At 47.5% G+C, this 23,705-nt stretch overlaps 1 protein-coding gene across 3 annotated transcripts in view; it reads left to right on the top strand.

Annotated features, from left to right (window-relative positions):
- The window catches only part of RERE (arginine-glutamic acid dipeptide repeats), a 326,934-nt gene that overhangs the window by 235,452 nt on the left and 67,777 nt on the right, over positions 1 to 23,705 (top strand). The window lies entirely within an intron of this gene.

The following is a 23,705-nucleotide window of genomic DNA, read 5'->3' on the forward strand; positions in this document are numbered from 1 at the left end:
ATCTCCTGCTACTACCTGGCAGTTGGCAACCCTGTTCCAAGCTGATGGCTGCCTGTTGGCTGCCAGGCGTGGCACCAAGCTGAAACACAGAATTAGTAGGATCTGCCGTGAAGCACACTTTTGAAAACCAGCAGTAAGGAGAGATGGCCGTGGAGGCGGGTGCTGATTTTTCACTGTTCCCCCCTCTTGATTTCTCCTCTTTGGCCTTTTGTCTTGCAGCTTAACTTGCACTGAGGCCAAGATTGCAAGCAGGGAACTAAATGGCTCTTCCTCCGGGGCCTGCCATCTAGTGGTGAGAACCGAGCCTTGCATCTAAGTCTTACCAAGATGTGGACGGTGTACTTTTAATATCCTGGAGCAGGGCTTCGGCATGATTTGTTAAGTACAGAGAGGGCCGCATTCAAATTAGATGCCAACCTGCACAAAAGTATGTTAGAGACTGAAGGCATCCATTCCCTGCTTAGAGATTTAACTTCTAAGCAGCCAGGTGAGGGAACCGAACTGGGTAGGGTGGCGGCGCAAGCCGTTTGAACATCCCCCGTTTTAAAGAAGAGGATCCCCCAAAACCAAAATAAGGAGAAGATAGAGAAATTGGAGACTGTCCCTGGTAAGCAGTATTACTTTGGAAATGTGGTGGGTAAGTATTGCTGTCCTTTTCATGCAAACGTATAGCACAAATTATCAGGGAAGTAATTCTTTCCTGTAATTGGCTTTCTGGAGTGGGTGGTATAAACAACCATTGAGCTTAAACGTGGTTGAGAGAGGAGAATTGACTCTAACTGGCTTTTAAAGAATGAGAATCCTTTGTAATTGTGTCTGGCTGGAAATAGAAGGCTGTCCTCTGGTGAAGAATTTGCCATTTTTAATGCTGGAAACGGGTTGGTTTTTGACTAGTCCTTAAATCCGTGGATCATTAAACAACACAGCAGCGGCTTTGCCTCTTCCCTCTGAGGGATCTGTGGACTCGCTGGTATGTTTCCTCGCGGTTTTGCCCATGTCTACCTGCACGCGAGGCTTCTTGCTTCCCAACTGGCATCGGCGTTTGTGTTCTGCACCGTGCCCAGTGCCCTCGTTTGCCACTCGCGGGGCTGTTTTTCTCGGGTCGTCTCTCCCGCCTCGCATCCACTGGCTGCTCACGTTGTAGACATGGGGCGTTTGATCTCTTCCCTACCTGCTAGCATCAAACCTTGCCTTTCCAACACCAGATTCTATATGATGAAATTTAAAAACACGCTTTAAGCAAATGTTCTCCCCTCCCCTTCCTCCTGTGCATGAGCACCGGGGCCTTATTCAATTAGCCTGAAAAACGAGGGTGCTTTCTGTCGCCGACCATAACGGAGCGGGTGAAGGAGAACGCGTGATCCGTCACTCTCCGCCTTCCTGTTCAGTTATTTAAATGACTTGCCGTTCCATGGGCAGCCCTGACGCTTCCTTGTGTGAGCTATTATTTAATTTAAGTTTGTGGAGGTGTCAGTTCTCTGGTTAATAGGCTTCTCCTCATGTTGTAGACACGTCTAATCTAAATATTAATCATTTGCTTTATCCATCCACGGCTTTTAATTAGCGGAAGGGTAACGGAGCTACTAAAGCTCATGATTACCTAGCTGTTCAGAAATCTTGAGATGATCCGGAGAAGAGCCCGAACGCCCCGGGGCTGGGCTGCAGTCCTGAGCACGCTTAACCTGGGAGTGAGCCCTGTCGAGCACGGCGGGACACGATTTGGCCTTGTACCTTCAGCTGTTGCGCTTCACTCGTCGTGAGTAGAGAGTTTCAGAGGATAGCTGCCTTGGCCTGCCGTAGGACAGCTAGATTTGAATCCATTAAGAGCTTAGAGACCAGCAAGGTTTTCCAGGTATGAGCTTTTGAGAGTCAAAGCTCCCATCATCAGATATCTGACAAAGGGAGCTTTTGACTCTTGAAAGCTCATACCCCGAAAATCTCATTGGTCTCCAAGGTGCTACTGGAATCCAGCTGTGAGCACAGAGGATGCTTTGGAAGGGGTTTGTTCTGAGAGTCTTGAGGCCCGATAGCCATTGTTTGTTCTTCCCGTTTTACTGGTGGGGAACGATTGAAGATGTCCCAGAAGGATAGATCGGGTTAAGCCCCCTTTCCATTAGACATCACAGCCTCCACCTAAAGAATCCCTGAACCACCTTCAAGATGCAGTTTCAGATCCTGGGTGAAATAGGAACCCCGACTTAGACCCTGCGGTAAGAAGCTGAGCAGCCAGTCAGGAAGTCCGCCTGGGGGACCAGAGGGGCTCTCAGAAAGCATCCCTCTCTTTACAAACACAACCAGGTCCATTTTCAGAAGGGCTGTGGGCCTACTTGGGTCCAGGCGATGAATGAAGCTCTGCTGGCTCCTCCTTGTGAAGACTTGCAGCTGTCACATGTAAGAGTATTTCTGACCGTAGAGACAGCTGAGATGACCCGTATCCAACCACGCTGTTCTGCATAGTGAAGGGCGCTTACGTTTTCCAAAGAGGGGTGGCAGTTTCTTCAGATTATCCTCCCTTTTCTCACCGAGCCCCCTAAAAGTTTGTTTTCTGGAGCCCAGCGGTCCCTCAGGAAGAGCACAGGAGGCAAAGTCAGGATCTCTGCCGGCCCCTAAAGAAAACGGAATCATCCTGAAACCCTTGGGGTGTGTGTCTCGATGCTGACTGATGCTTTGCCGTGCTTCTGGACAGAAGACAAAACTCCTCAGGTTGTCTGGAAAACGTCAAGAGGGGATGTCCCTTGGCACTTCTCCCAACCCTGCACTTTGGGGCATGCTGGCCTCCGCTCCAGTCTTGTAGTTTGGCTTGGCACTGCCTGGTTCCTGCCTTATCTGGCCCATACCCCATTCTGCTCCCTTTCTGTCTCCTTCCCTCCTCCTCCTATCCGTTCAAAATTTCCCGTATAAGATTTATATAGCTTTTAGTCAGTGCCATGAGATTGATCGCGTACCGGCTCATGCATTTAGAAGAGCCAGTAAGCGTCAAACCATGTTTACCCTCCACTGAGTTGGAATAATTTCAGGCACTCAAATAAAACATTCTGGTTATGAATTGGAACTAGGGGTTTGTGAAGCTGGTTTGGAAAAGGGTGTGTTTGTTTGTGTGATGGCAGCAGTCTTTTTGACATTTAATTTTGATGTGTGTTCTTAGAAGCGCATTTCTCTACTGCAAAGGCCTTGTCTGGGCAAGTAATCTCAGTGTTCCCAAAAAAAGGTCCAAGCCAACTTTGGCTTCCGGTGTTGTCGTCGCGCTCCAGGTGAGTGGCCGGTTCTTCTTGCATGTTTCTCTTCCCCTCTCTCTACCCCTACCCTTCTTCATTGGTGACTTTTTAATTGAAAAAAAGAAAGAAATACTTGGCGCTCTTTCCCCCTAAACTAGATGTTTTTATTCAGAGGCCCCTGTACAAAAAGAAAGGGAACTTATGAATCATCTGCTTAAAAAAGGAGTGAAAGCTACTTTTTTAGACACTGCTTCCAAGTTCACTGCGTGAGCCCGCCTTTCCCCCGGTAATTGGATAGCCACGTTGTAGGAGAGGAGCAGTCACTTCTGCAGAGGCCTTAAATGCTTCCGACAAAAGGTTTCCAACAGACCGGGGACCTGCCATGGTATTTCAGCTGCTGGTGGGCAGGCTTGCTTTGGCACCACGGGGAGCCAACAAGGGGACAGGAAGGAATGAGGGTCCTAGAAACTCCCCCGCCCGTAGGTTTTGTCCATTCGGGGCTGGAAGCGCTTGCTCCTTCCATGTGTTTCGAGGGCAGGAATCCTCAACTTTCCTGGGTTCTAGCCAAGTCCTCGGCGTTCTAGACTCAGGCCAGCGCTGGCTTGCCTTCTTCACCTACCCCACCTCCAGTGTATTATGGGATTTTTTTTTTTTTGGCCAGCATCCCAAAGCGCTACTTTAGGCACACCCAAAGGCTTGTGTGCTGCTTTTTTTTTTGCTTGTTCCCTTTCAACGGGAGGCTCTCCCCTTTTGTCTTCCAGGGCGTATCTCGAGGTTCTTTGGAGCTCCAGAAGTTTCACGACTTCTTTGCTGTCCAGGGAATGAGAGTCCAAAGGGCACGGAGTATGCTTTGCAGTTCTTTGAAGCTTTGGTGGTGGTGGTGGTTTTTGGTGTTGTCTCTCATCTGTTGAGAGGCTAATAAGAAGTGAAGAAAGAGCTAGGTAGAAAGCGTGGGGTGATTCCCTTCAACTCAGGGGAAGGTGGTTGTCAGGATCTGGTCATGCTGGATGAGGATGATCATGTTGCGGGGGTTGAGATGGGTTTGAGTGCTACTGGGCCCAGGAGCTCCAGGTTTTGCTGAAGAGGGTGGGCATAGTTTTCAAGTTCTGTGTTACTTTGAGAATTTGCATACCTTGATGGAGGCGTGATTGAGGTAGGACTTGGAGTAGACCAGAGGTCGATCTAGTCCAGCATTTAGTCTCCAGCAATGGCTAGTCAATGGGCAAGGGAAAGGAGAGAGCCTCTACCAGCCAGGCTCAAGGCTAGGGAGCTCAGGTGCCGCCTAGAGTAGCTTGCTGTAGACTTAGAATCATAGAAGAATCATAGAGTTGGGACTACCAGGGTCAACTAGTCCAACCCCCTGCACAAGGCAGGAAATTCACAACGACCTCCCCCACACACCCCCAGTGACCCCTACTCCATGCTCAGAAGATGGCCAAGATGCCCTCCCTCTCATCATCTGCCCAAGGTCATAGAATCAGCATTGCTGACAGATGGCCATCTAGCCTCTGCTTAAAAAACTCCAGGGAAGGAGTGCTCACCACCTCCTGAGGAAGCCTGTTCCACTAAGGAACCACTCTAACTGTTAGAAAATTCTTCCTAATGTCTAGATGGAAACTCTTTTGACTTAATTTCAACCCATTGGTTCTGGTCTGACCTTCTGGGGCAACAGAAAACAACTGGGCACCCTCCTCTATATGACAGCCCTTCAAGTACTTGGAGATGGTTATCATATCCCCTCTCAGTCTTCTCTTCAGGCTAAACATACCGAGCTCCTTCAACCTTTCCTCAGAGGACTTGGTCTCCAGACCCCTCACCATCTTTGTTGCCCTCCTCTGGACACGTTCCAGCTTGTCTACATCCTTCTTAAATTGTGGTGCCCAAAACTGAACACAGTACTCTAGGTGAGGTCTAACCAGAGCAGAGTAAAGCGATACCATCACTTCGCGTGATCTGGACACTATACTTCTGTTGATGCAGCCCAAGATTCCATTGGCGTTTTAGCTACTGCATCACTGGGAGCATAGTCTGCACAAAGCAGAATTGTTCCTCCTCACCACCTCTTTGTTTTGTTGCAAGCTCTGGAGGTTAGGATGTCCAGTTGCGCCCCACTCTCCGTGGGTGGGCGCATGGCTTTCTCGACCTCTAGGTCGAGCATTCTAATATTATCTCGCGCAGACCCCTGTCCTGTGCCCTTAAGCTCATAAACACGAAATAACAAGAAACGGAAACCTACTTTCATAGACCATAACGATTGCTTGGCAATGTTATTTTATTTTATAATTTTTAATTTTTTTTTAATAAGAAGGGTACAGAAAATAGGGGAAAACAGCTATGGGATTTTAACGTGCCATTTGTTGTCTCCAGGCCCAGACACAGTCATAGCTTTACTTTTACCCCATGTTTAATCTTGATTTAATATTCTGTTACATAAATTGGTTCATTCATTTCTGTCAATCCTATCTTTGCTATTATTGCTACACTTAACTTTATAATAAAAGTTGTTAGTCATTAATTAACAAGCATGTGCTCTCTTTCTTAAAATTTTACATATCTATGTTATTCAATCATCTAACATTTCACCTTCTAACAGTAAGACTAAATGCATTTACGTATTCTCTGTTACTAACATATCTTCTACACCCATAATTGCTTGGCGATGTTCTGAGGCTGTAATGAAGTCCAGAGTAGAGCGCCATCCGGTGGTTGCCATGTTTGCTCAGCCGAAGCATTAAACGGGGAAGGGGAATAGGCAGAAGGAAGTGGATGGAGCAGGCCCTTTGGGGGGGAAGGCTGGAATTCTGTACTACCATGCAGGAGCTCCCTTTCCAAATGGACCACCCCACACATGTTTCTTATTACTGTTGTTCCTATATTTAGAATTTTCCTCTCTGCTTGTTCCTTCCTTTGCAGAGTTAACTGGCTGTGCGGAAGTTTCCAGTCCCCAGGATCAAATACATTTCTGCATATGCGAATGCTAATCCGGTTTATGGGAACATAAAACCACGAAGCAAGAAGTAGCTTAATATATCATGGGGTTTTTTTTAGGATGTCTTTTCTGTCGGCTCACTGTAGGAGTCTTTGGCATACATTATCCCAGACTGTTGAGTTTTATCAGAGGAAAGTGTTGCCAGAATTTGTGACTCCGCCTCAGGAAATATCTTCTTTCTTTCTTTCTTTTAAGCACATAACTTCGTTTTGCTTTTAAGTTATGACTTCAATGAAATCTTCCAGGAGGTTCTTCTTAGCCAGTCTTCTTAGCCAGTCTGGCCGTGGTCAGGGGTGGGGTCCCTATTCCTGAAGAAGTCAAAGCGGATGTGTTCGATGCTTTTTGGCAGTGGTGACGTCCTTGTCTTTCTGGGTCAGAAACACACTGGACTTGGATTCACGTTAACTTTTAGAGCCCTTTTCCTCAATGGGGTGGCCAGGGGGTGGGTGGTAACGTGGCATCAATCAATCAATCATTGATGCCGGCAAATAGCTGCTACCTCATGCGCCTCACTGTGGAGGCCAGCTATTGAAGGAAGCTCACTTCCTGCCCTATGCCCTCTTTAAATAGCTTGCCAAGAGAGCAGCAAATCTTTAAACACCCTTCCCCCTTTTTGGCGCTCAGGCTCTAATATGCAGCTGCATTGTCCAGGTGTGTCCATAGCATGGAGCTAGAGAGACCTGAGTGCAAATCCCCTCTCAGCTGCAAATCCCATTAGGTTACCCATTGTTTTGAGACTCAGTGATTGAGACCCCCTGACTAACCTCGCAGAGGAGGGGGAAGAAGAGTTGGTTTTTATATGCCGACTTTCTCTACCGCTTAAGGAAGACTCAAACCGGCTTACAGTCACCTTCCCTTCGCCCACAGCAGACACCCTGTGAGGTAGGTGGGTTGAGAAAGCTCTAAGAGAGCTGTGACTAGCCTAAGGTCACCCAGCTGGCTTCATGTGGAGGAGTGGGGAAACAAATCCAGTTCACCAGATTAGCCTCCGCCGCTCATGTGGAGGAGTGGGGAATCAAACCCTGTTCTCCAGATCAGAGTCCACTGCCCCAAACCACTGCTCTTAACCACTACAGCACGCTGCCCACTGCCCTGAGTTCCTTGGGGGAAAAGCAGGGCAGGATAAAAACATAATGGACAAATTCTGTTTCTGAAACACGTGTCGGGGCTGGTAGTCGGATGTCTTTTATTTCCCTATTTCCTCCTTCAAAAGAAACCTCTGAATGTTTGCTCCGCCTCGAGCAATTCAGCAGCTCCTCTAGCTATTGTTTAATCCGCCGTCGCCCTTAACGCAAAAACCGCATTTGATCCGCGCGCATGAGCTTTCAGATGCTCCGCTGCGGGCCGCCCGCTTAGATTAACGCTCCCGCTGCGCCGATGACTTTATCTCGCTTGCCGGATTGCCTCGCTTGTTGCCACAACACCCGTGCGCAACCGCTGCTTCCCCGCCGCTCCGGGAACAATTAGTAATTGAGCAGGAGCAGCACGCCGCTCGACAATAGGCTTTTTCAGTTTGATATTCCCCCCACCCCACCCCTACAATCCCGCAGTGTTCAGCGAGGGATGAAGGCGGAGGTTGGGAGGGGGAGGCTTTTTCCTCCCGAAACAAATTTTTTGACAGAGAGATGCCTCTTGTTTTCAGCCTCTTGGCTGTTTGTCAGCAGTCCCCCCACCACCACTTCCCTCTTGTGTCGGTTGCCTGGCAACGGGGAGGGGGGGCTGGAGCAATTGCGCCGTGATTTATCGAGGAGGCCGCGAGCAAGCGGCGGCGAGCCCGGGAGGCAGGAGCAGACCTTTAACAGGAGCTGACATGCAATGCTGAGAGCAGGGGAAGGAGCACGGAGGAGGGCGGCCTTTGCCGCACTCGTCCAGGGGAGGCGTAATGGAAATACGCAGTCGTCGAGGGGCAGCGATAAAGAGGGGAGACATAAGTAGTCTTCATTTGCAGATAATTGATCTGCCTTCAGGGCAGCGTCTTCTGTGTAGGATTCCGCACACCAAACAATGCTCGTGGGGAACGATGCGATTTGCTTCTGTATGCACATGCCTTTTCGCTTGGGTAAATCAGGTGACTTAAGGGGGGGGAATCGATAGATGGGCAAAAGTAGCCCGCCCTCAATGCGTCGAGGGTGAAATTTCAAAGTGGGGTTAGAACTGCGGGGCTGTGGCTCAGTGGTAGAGCATCTGCTTGGCACGCAGAAAGTCCCAGGCTCAATCCCCGGCACCCCCAGTTAAAGGGACTAGGCAAGTAGGTGATGTGAAACACCCCTGCCTGAGACCCTCGAGAGCCACTGCCAGTCTGAGTAGACAATACTGACTTTGATGGGCCAAGGGTCTGATTCAGTATAAAGCAGCTTCATGTGTTCATGTGTCCATGTGTCAGCGGTTATCGAGATAGCTCTGAGCTTGGGGAGGGGGGAGCAGGGAGGGTTTCGATGCTGTCCTTTCCTCACCAGCCCTGGGAAAATGTGTTCTGGATGTTCTGTCGCCTTGAATATCCTGTTCTGTGCTGATTCCCCCCCTCCAATTAGATACTTTGCTTGTATGTGAGAAGAAGGATTTTTAGCAACCTGCAGCTTGTTCTGTAGCTGAAAGCACGCCTCCTTTTCTTAAGGTTTTTTTTTTAAGGAGTCATCTCGTTTAAACAATCTTGAAATTGACAGCCCCCCCTTCAAGTATCAGGCCTAAATGTGTGACAGTGAACATCTGACTTGCAGTGGTGAATAACCCAAAGAAACAGGACGGGTGCACGCTTTCCGTCTGCGCAGGTGTGCTGCTTCTAGCATAGCTCCATTGACCTTCATGAAGATAATTCTCACATAGGAGGGAGATGGGGGGGGGGGGTGCAGCAACTGCTAGAGTTTAATGCGAGTTGTGCCAGGAAGCATTTTATTTATTTAGGAGATTCCTGCTCTCCCTTTCAAGAAAGGTAAAAGTTTTAAAGCTAACAGAGCTAAACTTAAAAGCACCAAAAACGAGTCAGAAAACAAAAGTCAGCGAGGAAAAAACCCAAATAGCAACACAGACAGTAATCAGTCACCTGAACAGCAAGAAAAACAAGAGAATCACTAGTCAAAACGAGACAAGAGGCTAGAACAAGTGTGGTAGCCAGAGGGGTGCTCAATTCAGCAGCCAAATGCCCTCCAGAATAAAACTCTTAACCATTTTAATGGAGCTCCGGAAAGCCCGAGGCGAGGGGTGAGGCAGATTTCCTAGAGCAGAGAATGCCAGAATCTGGGGCCAGAACTTAACAGGTGGGGCAGCTTGTACCCACCAACGTCACCCCTGTTCACACAGATATGCAAAGCCGGGGAGGAGCAGCCTATCTTTGGTCATGAAGAAGCTGATATGGCTGGAGATGTCCTTCCAGTATCCAGTTGCTTTACAGGTCAAATATCAGCCCTTTGAACTGACTGCTGAAACAGATTGATAACCGGCGCAGTAGCTGGTTTGAAATCTGGTCTTCACTGAAGGTTCCAGGTTAGAAACTTCGTGATTGCGTTATCCATCAGTTAATGTTTCCAGACAGTCTTCAAGGGCAGCCCTACTTAGAACACATGCCCACCAGCGATTGTGCTCATATAAGCACCGATCCGAGTGTGCTTTGCTTCCAAGTTGTGTTGCAGAAGGGAACTTAAGAAAGGCCCTGCTGGATCAGACCAAGGCCCATCAAGTCCAGCAGTCTGTTCACACAGTGGCCAACCAGGTGCCTTTAGGAAGCCACAAACAAGACGAGTGCAGCAGCACCATCCTGCCTGTGTTCCACCGCACCCAAAATAATAGGCATGCTCTTCTGATACTAGAGAGAATAGGTATGCAGCATGACCAGTATCCATTCTAATAACCATGAATACCCCTCTCCTCCATGAATATGTCCACTCCCCTCTTAAAGCCCTCCAAACTGGCAGTCATCACCACATCCTGGGGCAGGGAGTTCCACAATTTAACTATGCATTGTGTGAAAAAATAATTCCTTTTATCTGTTTTGAATCTCTCGCTCTCCAGCTTTAGCAGATGACCCCGTGTTCTAGTATTATGGGAGAGGGAGAAAATCCTCTCCCTGTCCACTCTCTCCAAACCATGCATAGTTCTATATGTCCTTTTCTGAATCTCCAGGTGATGCAGTAGAGGTCCTGGATTGCTGCGGAAGGTCCCACCAGCGCCCGAACCCTGTGCTGTGGCGTCCCGGGGCTGGCAGGGATGCCCCCCACGGTGGCATCAATCCCCGTTATCCTAGGAAGACCTGGCACAAGCCACCGTGGGGTCACATCGGCTCCTAAGCCAACTCCCCCCCCTTCAGGAATGCACAGTTTGACTGAAAGGGTGAAATTTATAATTTCAGTCTTATTCCCAACCTCAATGCTCCAGAATTCTTTTTTTCCTGCAAACTTTCAAGCCTGTTCTATCGGTACACTGTGATCAACCCTTGAGGTTTCTGCTGCCACTTCAAAGCGTCTGAGCACCCAACGAGAACAGAGTTGATCAAGAAAGGCCCTTGAAATTTCTGTTTCCAGCATGTGTTATTACAAAGCGAAGTTGCCATGTTGGTTTTGCAAAAGGCCTAGAATTTTCCATCCCTTTTCCAGCTGAAGCAAGTCCTCTTTTAACCCGTACTAAATATGCTCCAGTATGTTTACAGAAACACTCTCTATATAAAAAAAAAACAAAAATCAGTTTGACAGTTAGCAATACATAAGAGAAAGGCCCCAAACATGTCTTTAGTTTTCAAACGAGGCATAACATTCTTAAAAAGGTATGCTGTAGTGGATTAACTTAGGGGGGAAATGTATTTGCATCAGTACAAAAAAAAGCCTACAAAGACTTCGAGCTTTTTGCTGGTTCACACAACTAGTGCTTTCCCTCAGCACGCAAAGGATGTCTCCAGACCTCAACAACTTCTCCACCACTACCAGGGGTGTCACTTGCCAAGGCTTGGCACAGGTGAGGTCCACAGGACAACCTGTGATGGGGTGGGGGCCCATGACTCAGTGGTGCAGCACCGGCTTTACAAGCAGACACAACCCCGAATGCCTCCAGTTAAAGGATCTCAGGTTGCAGGGTTGGGGAAGGCCCTTTCTCTGCCTGAGACCCTGGGCAGGTGCTGACAGTCAGAGGGGGCAACCCTGAGCTAGACGGCCCTACGGTATGTCTCCGTCTCAAAGGTTTGTATGTATTAAGAGCATAATTGTATTTTTAGCGCAGCGTATTTCAAAAGAGACATTCAGAATAATATCTGTTGCCAGCTGGGGTCTTCAGGATGCCACCTGGTAGTTGTTTCCCTTGCCAAGGGCAGCCCACCTGGCAGCTCACAATTTTTCTATCATAGCTTCCACCCCATAGAATGGGTATGTGTGTGGGGTGTGGGGTGGGGATTGCTGTCTCTAGAGACATTCAGAAGGTGCTGCAATACTATTTTATTTGCCAGGGCTTTTACCAGGGTGTAAGCTGCAAGCATTTTTTTTTAGGAGGGGGGGGTCTATTTTAGAGTTGAGTTTGTAAGCTGCCTTAAGCCACGAGCAAAAGTGTTGTTGCTTTTTGTCATCAAGTTAGAGCCGAATAATGGTCGACCCCTAAAGGGTCTTTCAAGACAAAAGACATTCAGAGGCAGTTTGCCATTGCCTGCCTCTGCGTAGCAACCCTGGGCGTCCTTGGTGGTCTCCCATCCAAGTACTAACCAAGGCTCAGTGGAAGGGCTGTGGCTCAGTGGCAGAGCATCTGCTTGGCATGCAGAAGGTCCCAGGTTCAATCTCCTGCATCTCCAGTTAAAGGGACCAGGCAAGCAGGTGATGAAAGACCTCTGCCTGAGACCCTGGAGAGCCGCTGCCGGTCTGAATAGACAGTACTGACTTTGATGGGCCAAGGGTCTGATTCAGTATAAGGGCAGCTTCATGTGAGGCTGACCCTGCTTAGCTTCTGAGATCAGCTCAGGCTACCTTAGGCTATTCAGGTCAGGGTGTAAGGAAAGGTGGGAAATAGATATATGAATAAAACAATTTTAAAAAGAAAGGAGAATGCCTGCATTACACCAGACATCCAAACTGCTGCCCATTTGGTTGCCCGAAAGGAGGACCTCTACTGGGATCTTGAAGCTGCAAAGAAGCTGGTTCTTGCTCTCTTTCTAGTCAACAATACTATTGATATAGAAAACATTTTTTTGCCGCCTTCCCACCCAGTCGTGGTCCTGCCCAAAGCCAGCTTCACTGGAGGTTTCGGCCGGAGCAAGGCAGCCCTTTGGTGAGGGTGGGAGGGCAGAGATTAATAGCGTGTCAACCAGCCACAGTTCTGCGGACCGGACTGGAACTGAAAGAGTGGCCTGTTGCCTAGTACGGATACTGGTTTTCTGCCAGCATAAGCAGCTGCCTGTAATAAGCATGTGTAGTAATAAGCGGAGTGAATTATGTAAAACTCCCGGTGGAGGGGGGTGGGGGAGAGATGGCAGAATAGTTAACTAATGCAAAATAAGCACGTTGCCAGACTGGCACCGAAGGGATGCCCGCTTCGAGCAGGAGGAGGAGCAGAGGCAGCACCCCCCAAGCAGTTTCTAAGTTCCATCCACCCACACACGCACACTCATTAAAATGGCCTCCCTCAAGGCAACACCAAAGCAGCCAAGGATGGTAATCGGCTCCATCTCCCGGGTGCTAAGCTGTTGGGGCTTTTGTTTGGAACAATAGGCCTTCCGCTGAACGACTCTAAACCCCCCCCCCCCCGCGCACACACACACACCGTGGAAATATTGGCGTCAAGCAAGCATGACCGCAGCTGTGTGAATTACACATATAAACAGATTAGATTTGTAATATTTACCCCGAATGCAAACACATTAATAAGCCCATTTACATACTCGCTTGGCTAAATCGGATGGCACATAGAGTAAGCTTGCTTGCCCGGGCGTATTCACGGTGGATTTATTGTGAAAACGAGCACGAGTGCACTGGTGCACGCTGGGGTTAACAGAAGCTGGATGGAGGACGTGCGGGAGTACCAGCTACTGAGTACACGTCAGGTATAAAGGGCCTGCACAGAGAGCAAGAGCTTGGTACACTGCCTAGCCAGTACATACGTAATGTCCTGAGGGCGATGAAGAACATAAATTCATTGAAGGGATTTTGTACATTAGCCTGCTCCATTCGCACAATATGCGGACTAATCAGGCAAAAGCACAAAAAAAAAACTTGCTTGTGCTATCCTTTTGCTCATGTTCTCCATCTGCGATTTAATGCTTATTGACAGGGCAATGACAGAAATCTTTTGGATTAACATTGTTATTTATAGTCCATCTTTTTCACGTTGCGGATTACACATAGAGAGTACAATCAACAAAATGGGACATTCAATAACTAATTGTCGCTAAATTCAATGGAGCTCAGAATCCTACACAGGGTGAAGTCAGTCCCAAGTCTGTGAGTAACTATCCACAGAGATAAGAGTTTTAAGATTACTTTAAGCGAGCTTGTTTCCTTCTTCCACTTGAAGACCTGCACTATTCTTAAGCACTGGGTGCCAAACTCCACACCCATTCTTACCTGTCTGCCACAAATTTCAGTGCACCCCAAAGCTGGAACCCGGCCAGGAGTACACACGCTCTGTCTGAAAGACCAAAGCATTTCTCAGGTCCTTCCATACAGGAATGTCACGAGACAGGTGCCATTTCCCCCCCCCACCTCTTGTGACTTCATTCCTTGGTCCTGCACCCTTTGGTTTGTCTGGGGCCACTAGGAGTAATTAGACCCCCTCTTCCTCTCAGGGTAATACCCCATATCTCTCAAACCCTCCCTGACTTATTTGGGCATGAGTGTTAACTACCTGCTTTATGAATCCTAAAAATGTGAAAAAATAAGGTGAGGCCTACAATTCTGAAATAAGAGCCGAGTTATACTCCCAACGAGCTCTGCTCTGATTCTGGCCTTGTATCGCTAGCGTGGGATCTTGCCGCACGGCTCTTGTCAGTGCAGATTTTACAGTTGTGGGGATCGAACCACATCACACGAAGGTGATTTTGGTGTGAATCACTGAAGTGTGTTGCGGACTTGTTGGATTGAAATGAGTATGTGCACCTGGCTAGCTGAATGGTGAAGACTTCGGGGCATGTTCTTTCGCCCTCAGCAGGGAAAACCAGGGCAGCTTTGAGGATGTATCTGCTCTGCCACTGTACACTGATTCAATAGTAATTCCATCACCTGAAAGCACCCCTGCAACTGGAATTCTCAGGATCCCATGGGGTATCTTAGTTTCGGAGGGTAGACGTGTCGTTCTTCAGTAGAAGAGCCAGATTCAAGTCCAGTAGCACCTTAGAGAGCAATAAGATTTTCAAGGTATAAGCTTTTGAGAGTCAAATGGGCAAAGGGAGCTTTGAATCTCAAAGGTTTATACCCTGAAAATCTTATTGCTCTCTAAGTTGCTACTGGACTTAAATCTAGCTGTTCTTTGGTGGTATCTATAACCGCTGAGCTAGCATGAGGTGTGGATTGGTCCTGGGAACTGAGGGGAGTGGACATGTTCATGGAGGATAGGGCTACCCATGGCTACTAGTCAAAATGGATACTAGTCATGATGCATACCTACAGTATCTAAGGAGCATGCCTATTATATTAGGTGCTTTGGAACACAGGTAGCTTGCTTGTGGGCTTCCTAGAGGCGTCTGGTTGGCCACTGTGTGAACAGACGGCTGGACTTGATGGGCCTGGGTCTGACCCAGCAGGGCTTTTCTTATGTTCTTAGCTTCCCTTAGTTAGATTTTGTGATTTTCCTCGTTGTGTATGTTTAGAGTTCATAAGCAGCGCTCAAGAGTAAGCAAATTTACAATTTTTAAACACTCTGGAAAAGCCTAATCTGGGAGCGGGGTGGGGGCCGGGAATCTACTTATTGGGAATGACTCATTTCAGCAGTTGGTCGCGCCGGCGATAAAATAACTTGCAGTTAACAAAATGGCTCCCAGGAACAGTCCCAACGCGAATGCCAAGCAGAATTCCGGGCGCAGAATTTTAATACTTGGCTGCAGTTCTTTGCTGGCGAGCCCTGATCCCTTGATAATGGGGACCCTGGTGCATAAGCTCAGCCGCCGCCGTAATGGTATTATCGCCACATTGATAAACATGCCATCTGAGCTCCGTTAGTCAGAACATAATGGCTTTGTGTATCTTGTCACGCCATTTGTTTCGGCAGATAAAATATGGGGCCTACAAGTAACACATATGCAAACATTAGCATGCTTGTTTTCAGCGCGGCCCCTCTGGTTATTTATAGCCCCCCTGTTTACACATTGTGGCAGGGATACCGGAGAACCTAATAAATTATGTTGGGGGAGGGAAGGGGGGTGGAGGGGAAGAGAGCTTCAGATTGTAAAATGGCATTAGGAGACCTTGTGTTCTAGCTGTTCGATAGCCATGGCAACCATTTTTGCAAAGCACGTATCCGTATTGTCTGCCGACAATGGCCACCGACCCACCCAGCCACAGAAATTTTTAATGCCTTTTTTTTTAATAACAAGTGCCACCACAAATATGCCACGCTCGGTTTTTAAGTACCGCTTGCCCCGCTTGTTTATCAAGGCCCTTCAGCAAGCATTCATCGCTGTTGCATGTTTCTCCTGTGTAGATCGCTCCCCCCCCCCATACTCAAAGGGATCTCGGAAGGAAATGGGCATGGTTTTTCAAAACAGCGGTTGAGCAGGATAGACTTCCTGATGCCAAACCTATCTGGGACGGCAGGAGGAAAAATGCATTTGCCTCAAAAATCCAAGATTTTTTGTATCAAGTTGTTGGCCCATTCTCGGGAATTATTTTGTTTATTTTATCTAAAGCAGTGGTTCCCAAAGTGGGCAGTACCACTCCCGGGGGGGCAGTGGGATTACCTGGGGGGGCACTAAGAGGCAAGGAGGCAGAAGGGGGGCGGTAGAAGTGGGCCCCTTCAACTGTGTTGTTCACTAATTTGCAATAGATCAAGCTATGACACCATGCTGGCAAACTGGGTGGAAACTATCAGAATTGTTTTCCAGACTTTGAAGAGCTGGTACCACTGGATCAAGTTCATCAGTTTTGTGGAATAAATTTCAGCTAAGAAGTTTTAATTTGATTTTGAATAGATGTGCAATTAATTGTTACTGTTTTGAAATTTTATTGTTATTATCGTCTTTAGTGAGTCATGCAAACCCCTATTTTGAATAATGCTTTTTCTAGGATAGGGTAGGGGGCGCTGGGGTTGAGTTTGAGGAACCGAGGGGGCGTTGGCCCGAAACGTTTGGGAACCACTGATCTATAGTCTGTCTTTCTGGCTGAAGGCGGATCACAGCCTATAAAACGGTACAGTCAGACAGCCTAAAACAGCCAGTGAACAATGGAGTTGGACTCGGATTGCAGAATTAAAGAACAGCACAAACTGTTCTCTAATCTAAAGCAAGGTATTGCTATAAACAATACGGAAAGTGAGGTGAGAAGCCGGTGGCCCATCTAGTCCAACATCCTGTTTCACACAGTGGCCAACCAGATGCCCAGGAGGGCCGACGAATGGCGCAGATGCCAAGGCCTTCCCGTGGTGTGGCAGAAAGCTCTCATGCTTCCGCTCTGCACACGTTTTGTTTCCTCGCTTTATTCTTCCTCACACAGAGATTGTTGTGGGTAGGGGGGGTTGGCTTAGTGGTAAGAGTGTCAGACTGGGATCTGGCGAGGTCCAGGTTCAAATCCCCACTGCCATGGGAGCTGGCTGGGTGAACTTGGGCCAGTCATACACACTCGGCCTAACCTACCTCACCAGGTTGTTGTGAAAATAAAATGGAGGAGAGGAGCACGATGTAAGCTGCTTTGGGTCCCTGTTGTGGGGAAAGGCAAGGGTGTAAATGAAGTAAGTAGAGCAAGGTAGATGATTCCTCACCCTACCCCCCATTTCATGGTCACCAAGAATAACTGCAGATTTTTTTTTTAATGTTGGGTGTCCCTTCTCCATCACATCTCACTTCCTTTCCCCACTGTCCCTCCTCATGACTCCACTGGCAGGAGCAGAGTGGACCTCTTCCCATGTTCCTTCTTCTTGTATCGAGACTAAAAGAGAGGAATGAAGCAGCCTGTAGGCACCCGAAGTGAGGTGTGCCCCCTTTCCCAGCAGTAGAGCCATGTTCCTTGCATGGGGTCTTCAGGGTGGGGGTCTCCACTTCCTGCTGGGATGTGCATCTGGAGAAGGCAGCGGAGTGAGGGTCTCTTTCCTCTGATGCTGCTAAGTCCTTCTCCCAGCTGGGAAAGGGGGCAGTTTGTGGGGTCTCAACGGGTGGCCAGAGAGCGTACCCGGGAAGATATATTTCCAGAAGCTTTGCCCTTCCACGTGGGTTCGCTGTGGAATAGATGAAACCTTATCTTCTAGCGTTATTACAGTTTGACTCCTCTTTAGAAATCATCGCGCTTGTGGCACGCCTATACTGTACACAGTTCTTTGGGGTGGAATTGGGTGGATTATATATTGGCCTCCGCAGATTTAGCATGTCATTTCTGCGGGAATAGATACCTGCTCTTTTCCCCATAGGGACTTCAGTTGTCCCTCAAGTAGAACATGAAAGTAATTCAGAGATTGCTTTTCCTGCAAACATTTAATCAGAGGAGATGGGGAATGTAAAGGGAGAAAGGAAGGGGAAATTGTAAAGTAGATATTTTATAACACTCTTAGAGCTCTTTAGCGGATAATTTTCTTAGAAAGTAGCTGTGCCTTTCCCCCCCCCCTTTTCAAAAGATCCAACTTCCAGTTAAGTTATTATTTTACATATCAAAATCAAGTGCAGTGTAAATAGAGAAAATTCATCCAGTTTCTACCTAAGGACTGCAGCCTCTTTTTAAAAATATTGTTCCAAGCAGTGATTAAACGTGACTGTTAAAATTCAGCTAGGTGCTTTGGATAAAGTACCAAATCTGCATTGGTACCTACATTCCAGTTCTGTCATTCATTTGCTGTTTAATTGATGGTAGTCACTTAGTTAAATTGGTAGTTTTAAATGGGTTCCTACTGAAATAGAGCTTGCAGAGTGTCTCATTTGTACAGTCCAGGTATACTCAGAGCAGGAGGCGCTCGCAGGTAGCTGTGATGGCCTAAAGCAAAACCCCAAAACAAAAAGGCTTCTAATATCTTTTACGCTTAACTGACACCAAAACACATGTACGTTTCTGGTTGGCCTGAATAAAAGGTATTGTGGCGCTTTCATTTTTAAATTTGGCCTCTACAGTTGCCCCCTGCTCCATACTCTCAGTATTTCTGTCTTGTCTGCTAAGTTCTTTCTCCTCCAAACCAGTGGGATAAAACTATTGCAGTTCACAAGTTGAGAACCATGAACGTGGGACTCCAGGGCATCCTGGCCTGCAATTTGGCCTGTTAATTCAGTTATACAAGGTAGAAATTAACAGTTGGAATGCCCCCCCCTTTTACCTCTGTCTTTGAAGGGGCATATCCAAAGTTCAATGTATTCCAGGAGAAAAGCCGTGGAGAAATTGCTTTCTGCTAATAATTATTATTAGAGACTGCTGAATTACAACTGATAAAGAAGCTCAAGGCAGTGCGTTCTCCTGGATTGAATAGAGATCTGGGATTCCTGTCTCCTTGCCAATGCTAATTTCTCCACGCCTACTACCCCTCTGCATATCACACCTAATCTAATAATGCCTGTTAATGACATTTACTTGTTGGTTCTTGTGGGTTATCCGGGCTGTGTAACCGTGGTCTTGGTATTTTCTTTCCTGACGTTTCGCCAGCAGCTGTGGCAGGCATCTTCAGAGGAGTAACACTGAAGGACAGTGTCACTGTCCTTCAGTGTTACTCCTCTGAAGATGCCTGCCACAGCTGCTGGTGAAACGTCAGGAAAGAAAATACCAAGACCACAGTTACACAGCCCGGATAACCCACAAGAACCAATGAACTCTGACCGTGAAAGCCTTCGACGACATTTACTTGCTTTTGCCATTTACATTGTGTTCATGTGTCTAATTCACTCCTCTCTACTTAAGGATAGATGGACTCACATTCTAGCTGTATCTGGAGAAGTGAACTATGGCTCAAAAAAGCTCATACCATGCCAGAACTTTTGTTAGTCTTTAAGGTGCTACCGGATTCTTGCTCTTTTCTACATCTTTTGCTGTAATTATAATTGCTGTTGGATACAGAACCATAGAATCATAGAGTTGGAAGGGACCACCACGGTCATTAAAGTCCAACCTTCTGCACAATGCAGGAAATTCACAACTACCTTCCCGCCCACAACCCCAGTGACCCATGCCCAGATGATGGGGGGGGGGAAACCCCTCCAGGATCCCTGGCCAATTTGGCCTGGGGGAAAATTGCTTCCTGACCCCAGTGAGCCAGTGTGGTGTAGTGGTTAAGAGCGGTGGATTCTAACCTGGAGAACCGGATCTGATTCCTCACTCCTCCATATGAGCAGCGGACTCTAATCTGGTGAACCTGGTTGGTTTCCCCACTCCTCCACATGAAGCCTGCTGGGTGACCTTGGGCTAGTCACAGTTCTCTCTGAACTCTCTCAGCCCCACCTACCTCACAAGGTGTCTGTTGTGGGGAGATGAAGGGAAGGAGATTGTAAGCTGGTTTGATTCTCCTTAAAAGGTAGAGAAAATCAGCATATAGAACCAACTCTTCTCCTCCTACTACTCCTCTTCCTCCCTGGGCATGTTAGAAAGGGCCTCGAGAGCCAGGCACCGACACACCCCTTCCTGCCCTCCCTCTCATGAGCTGCCTAGGATCACAGAATCAGCATTGTTGACAAATGCTTAAAAACCTCCAAAGAAGGAAAGCCCACTACCTCCCCTTTCCACTGAGGAACCACTCTTTAACTGTCAGAAAGTTCTTCCAAATGTTTAGCTGAAAACTCTTTTGATTTAATCTCAACCTTCTGGTCTGACCTTCTAGACTAGCAGAGAACAATTCCGCACCATCTTCTATTCTCTTTCTCCCCCTCCTCTGTTCTGTATACATTTATTTTTAAAAAATCATATACATAAAATATCATATACATATACTGAACACAGATCAGTTATGACCTCTTGACATAACTGTGAATGTGCTTTCCGGTAGTAGCAGATTCTAGAAGAGCTGTCATATTAGTCCACAGTGCAAAAATAAACAGGAATCTTGTTGCATCTTACAGATTTCCAGTTTTACATTTGATAAGCTTTTGTGGACTAGATCCTACTTCATCACATGGGCTCTAAGCCATGGTGTGCATGCTAGGATAAAAATTTGTTTGCCTTTAAAGTGCCACATGGCTTTACTTTGGCTCAGTGCTGGGAATTGTAGTTCCTTCCCCTACCTTTATGCTTTGTACATTTAAGACATTCTGGTGGACTGTTAGTATTCTTCTTTTTAAAGAGAGAGAGAGAAAAAGGCCACTGCAAGACTGAAATTAGTTCCTCTGTGTCCTAGGATGTACCTTAAATTCACTGCAATATGCAATGGTTCCAAAATGCAAAAAATTCAGTTAAGGTGGAATCCACTGGCTTTGATGAAAATGTGGCCTTACAGGATGCAATAAAACAAACTCCCTGCTTTAAACAAAAAAAGGGGGGAAGGAAAGGGGGGGGAAAGAAATCTTAAAGCTGTGAAGTTTTTCACACTAATTTGTGAAACTCTTCTGTGGGGAGGGGAAGGAACTACAATTCCCAGCACAGTGGGCCAAAGTAAATAGCATGTCATAATGCATTTAACAAAAGAGGAGACAAACCTCTTGAAAATACACAGGAGAAGAAAGATCTGGTTCCTTGGCTAGAAGATTACTGAGAACCCGGGAAATTGTAAGATTAAAACTGGGGGAAGAGGAAGCCGCAAAAAGGTCCCCAGACTACAGACAGATGTAACTAAGTGTGGCAGTCTTCACTAGCCTGGGAGACCACAAAAAGGTGTGTTGGGGGGTGGGAGCTTGGAAAAAGTCTATGAATGTCTAAGAAGCTGCAGAACCTCTTTGAAGCTGGGATCTGTGACGACTTAATGTCTTAAGACACACACAGAGAGAGATGTTGGCCGGATTAACTTTGCTCTCTTGTTTAAAAAATGATTAAAACCGATTGTTCGGAGCAAAATTTTTCTTGACCAACACCCCCCTTCTCCGATTCTGTGTCAGAATCTAAATATTGCCGAGGTTTGTTCAAGTACGGGACTTTCCCTGCTGTCTGACCCACACACACAAAACTATTTTAATCCTTTTCTGAGGGAGATTGTTTGGATAGATACAAATAAGATTTCATTTGGATAGTCGTGTTGCCTCTGGAGATAAGGTTGCTTTGCAGGTATCACGATGTTTTTAGATTTGGGTGGTGAAACGTTTCTGCATTCATGGGTATATATCATGTAGTGTATATGTATAAATATGTTTAGTTTTTCTTTAAAAAGCGTCTTCATTTGAGTAGCACTGTAAGAGTGTTCGGTGCACTTCACCTGTGTTCCCTCGAAGTTAAAAATTGCGCTGGTCACAATCCAGTGGGAGAACATTTCATTCTCCCAGGGCATTCTGCTAGTGACCTGAGGTTACCATTTTTCAACAGAAGAACTTCAGAGAATTGGGACTGATTAAGCGGTTTCCCTGCTATCCCTCCCCCAAAGTGGGGGTTTGGGTTTTTGTTTAATCTCGCTATAGGTGAGACATCTTAAAAACTTCCCTGCTGGATCAGACCAGTGGTCCATCTAGCCCAGCATCCCATATCACACAGTTGCCAAGCAGTTACTCTGGATGGCTTAGATCCATCGTACAAAACCTGGGATTGTAACATAACTGTTGGTTGGTCTCTGTTGTGATTTGATTTGTCTTTTGCATCATTGCATCTGAAAGCCCCTTGACTCCCCACTCATTGTTTGTGTTGACTAGTTTAACATACCTAGTGTGTGTGTGCATCCTGTAGTTTTCTTGATTAGATTTTACTGACCCTTGGGTTTGTCTGTTCACACCTCCTGCATAACATGACTTCCGTGTGAGTATTTCCATGTTCCATGCAAAGAAGTGGGCACCAGTGCATGTATGCTCCTTCTGGAATAAAAATGGGATAGGCTTTAAGGTGTCACAAAGCTCCTCTTTGTTTTTGTATTCTGAGGAGGCTGTGCTATTGCTAGTGGAGAGGCTGTGGCTGAGAGATGGTAGCTTGGATAACTGAATTCCTGGCAGAGGTGAACAGGAAACCTTCCGGGCTGAGCCATAGTTCTGTACAACAGGAACCCTGAGGGCAGGGCTTAAGAGCTGCGTGTCACCCCAAATCCTAGAGCTGGTGCGACATATCGAATAAGCCGAAGCCCACAGTTCAAATGTTGCCTCTGCCGGGTTCTCGGCAGCCAGTCTCAGGCAAAGGCGTGCACGGGCACGCTCTCTGCCTCTCCTTTCCATCGCTCCCTCGCTGGTGCCTGCTCTCTCTGTCACTCAGCCTCATTCTCCTCCCCTGTTTGCAAAATAACCGACCAGCCTTACAGGGTTGTTGTAAAGATCCTGAGAATACATGGGGGGGGAGGGTGGCGAATGCTCCACAGTGCTGTGCAAACGCTACAGTTGAAGGCGGTGTTAGGGTTTGGTGTGGCAAAGGAGCCGGAGGTGACGCTTGCCCGGTCCCTGCTGGTCCAGCAGTCCTGCCGAGGATTCTGGCTAGGTGATCCAGGCCGCCTTTTGCAGTGCGCCGGTGGCTCTCCTCTCCCTGTCTCTCCCTCTTCTGCTGCTCAGCACAGCCCAGATCACATGTTAAGCTGCTGCTGCTGCTGCTGCTGCCTCCTTCCTTCCCTTCCTTCCTTCCTTCCCCCTTTTGTAGTGTCAGAGCCTCCCGGGTGACAGGCGAGAGCCGCTGCCAGCACCACCTCTGCGCGCAAGGACCCCCCTGCCCGGAGACGCGGGAGCCAGAATCCAGGTCTTGCCGCTTTTCTCCTCTCCACTTTCACCACCGGATGATTCCCCCCTCCTGGTTTTTCCACAGGGAGAGGGAAGGGGAAAGCCACCCCACTCGTGGGTTGCTCTGGAGTTCTTCCTCCCCCCTTCCCTGGGGGAAGCCACCCATCTCCCTCCTCTCCCTCCCCAAGAGGGAAGGGGAGGTATTTTTCCCTTCTTCTTTTTTGCAAACAGGATGCCCATGAAAGAGCTCGAGGAAGCCCCCCTTTTTTCAAGACTTCACTCCTTTTCAGGCTTCTTTTTTGGTCCTGATTTAAACAGCACTTTTTAACTCTTCTCTTTCTTTGCGCTGCTCCACTTGTTATTTTGTGGGCGGGGGGGGGGGTGTCTGATTCAAGAAGTCAGCAAACAGAGAAGCATCAAGGGGGGGGGAGGGAATTGGCAGTTTTTGTTTTCGAAAAGAAATCTTTGCCAAAGTGGATTATTTGTGAAAGCGAAAGGAAGCCTGGCAGCTTTGGCCTTTGAAACCAAACTTGGATTGCTCCCCCCCCTTCTTTTAAAAGAGAAAAATAGCAAAGCAACGTATTGCTTTTCTCTGGAAGAGAGTTATTTTGTAGTTTTCAGCTTTTCATAAATATTTTCCACTTTCAAAGCTACCTGGATCTTT

Source organism: Euleptes europaea, chromosome 19 (assembly GCF_029931775.1).
Source record: "Euleptes europaea isolate rEulEur1 chromosome 19, rEulEur1.hap1, whole genome shotgun sequence".
In the NCBI taxonomy this organism is placed as follows: Eukaryota; Metazoa; Chordata; class Lepidosauria; order Squamata; family Sphaerodactylidae; genus Euleptes; species Euleptes europaea.